Raw genomic sequence first — 2,490 nt, forward strand, 5'->3', positions numbered from 1 at the left:
CTTACACCCCCCAACAGAACGGAGTTGCCGAAAGGAAAAACAGAAACATCGTTGAGAAGGCTCGCAGCATGCTAAAAGGGAGCAACTTGCCGACTATCTTCTGGGCAGAGGCTGTAGCGACCGCAGTATATCTCATCAATATGTCCCCAACTTCAGCTCTACAAGGTACCATTCCATATGAAGCATGGCAAGGTGAGAAACCTTCTGTATCTCATCTTAAGGTATTTGGTTGTATAGCTTTTGCTCTAATTCCCTCTAAAGCTCTGCAAAAGCTAGATGAAAAAACACAGAAGTGTATCTTCTTGGGTTATTGTCTAAACACCAAAGGTTTTAAACTATATAATCCCTCTACTCGAAAGGTTATTGTTAGTAGGGACGTGGTGTTCAGAGAAGACTCATATTGGAGTTGGGAAGATAAAGGAGAAGAAGGCGAGAATGCTCAACTGAAGATTTCACTAATGAGTGAAGATGAAGTTGAACAAAACTGCCACTCTCCAGCTGAGGTAATATTCAATGATTCTACACACAATAATAATAATCTCAATGAAGGCTCTCCATCTGAGGCAATGTTTGATGACTCTACACACAATGAAGCATTACCAACAACCGACTCACCTCCTAGAAGAACCCGAAGTTTGATGGAACTATATGAGAGCTGTACATTTGCTCTAAATATAGCTGATCCAAATTCTTTTGAGGATGCTGTCAAACATCCTGGATGGCGCGCAGCTATGGAAGAAGAACTAAACTCCATTCAAAAGAATGGAACTTGGGAGCTCACAACAATACCTCCTGGAAGGAAATTGATTGGTTTGAAGTGGGTTTTCAGAACAAAATATGGAGCAGATGGGGAAGTTCTCAAGCTCAAGGCTCGCCTTGTTGCCAAGGGCTATGTCCAAGAGTATGGAGTGGATTTCGAAGAGGTTTTTTCTCCTGTTGCAAGAATGGAGACCGTAAGGCTTCTTCTTGCTATTGCTGCTCAACAAAATTGGCCGGTTTTCCATCTCGATGTCAAGTCCGCATTTCTCAATGGAGAAATCACCGAAGAGGTTTACGTTGAGCAACCACTCGGTTATAAAGTCCGAGGCAAAGAAGAAATGGTGTATCGACTGAGAAAAGCCCTCTACGGACTGAAACAAGCTCCGAGAGCTTGGTACAGTAAGGTAGATGGGTTCTTTCTTCATCTTGGCTTTGTTCGGAGCTTGAATGAACACACCCTGTACACCAAAAGGGATGATCATGGGCATATAATGCTAGTTTGCATCTATGTTGACGATGTGCTCTGCATGGGATCATCAATAGACCTCGTGAAAGACTTTCAAGCTAGCATGAAAAAGAAGTTTGAAATGTCCGATTTGGGCCTACTTAGTTACTTCTTGGGTTTAGAAGTAAAACAAGGGCAAAGAGGTACTTTCATTACTCAAAGAAAATACATACAAGACTTGTTGAAAGACTACAACATGACGGGCTGTAAAAGTGTGGCAACTCCTTTGAATTCAAATGAAAAACTTAAAGCTGAGGATAGTTCAGAAGCCATGGATGCTAGGATCTTCAGATGCCTCGTTGGGAAGCTCATGTACATCACTCACACTCGACCCGACATCTCCTACGCAGTAGGAATTCTGTCAAGATTCATGAACAACCCAACGAAACACCACTTCGGAGCGTGTAAGCGTGTGCTTAGATACTTGGCCGGCTCTCTCCAACTTGGTCTACTGTATACTCACACCAAGGGATGCACATTGGAGGGTTATTCCGATAGCGACTGGGGCGGCTCAATTGAAGATCGCAAAAGCACATCAGGCATTGTCTTCACCATAGGTTCAGCCGCTATCTCCTGGAACTCCAAGAAGCAAGATATCACTGCGCTCTCCACCACCGAGGCTGAATACATCGCGGCCGCTGCGGCTGCATGTCAGTGTGTCTGGTTAAGAAGACTCCTCACAGACTGCGGCCAAACTCAAAAGAATGCATCAATAATTTGGTGTGACAACCAGTCCACCATCAACATTGCCAAAAACCCAACTCTACACGGCAGAACGAAACATATTGACCTTCGCTATCACTTCATCCGGGATCTTGTTACTGATGAAATTATACTTCTGAACTATTGTACTACGGATGAGCAACGCGCAGACATTCTCACCAAATCCCTACCTACGTGGAAGCATGAGCACCTGAGAGCAAGTTTGGGTCTTTGCACTCTTTCATCATGGGAGGGTGTTGAAGCTAAAGACTGATGCAAGAGTACAAAAGAAGCTGACTTTGCATGGGACTGGTCACGTCCATATGAGCTGTGTGTGCCCTTGATGTTGACAAGTCAACTTTATCTTTATATTTAGCTGTTAAACTAGAGTATGCTATTAGTCCTTTTGGTCACCTTTTGACACTGTTATCATATCAAGTCCAGCTATATATGCTGGTTGTATGGCTGTATTTTGAGTAGAATGAAGACTTATCCTATTACTCAACTTAAACCTTGACTTTCAT

Source organism: Dioscorea cayenensis, chromosome 3, assembly GCF_009730915.1.
Source record: "Dioscorea cayenensis subsp. rotundata cultivar TDr96_F1 chromosome 3, TDr96_F1_v2_PseudoChromosome.rev07_lg8_w22 25.fasta, whole genome shotgun sequence".
NCBI classification, from domain to species: domain Eukaryota; kingdom Viridiplantae; phylum Streptophyta; class Magnoliopsida; order Dioscoreales; family Dioscoreaceae; genus Dioscorea; species Dioscorea cayenensis.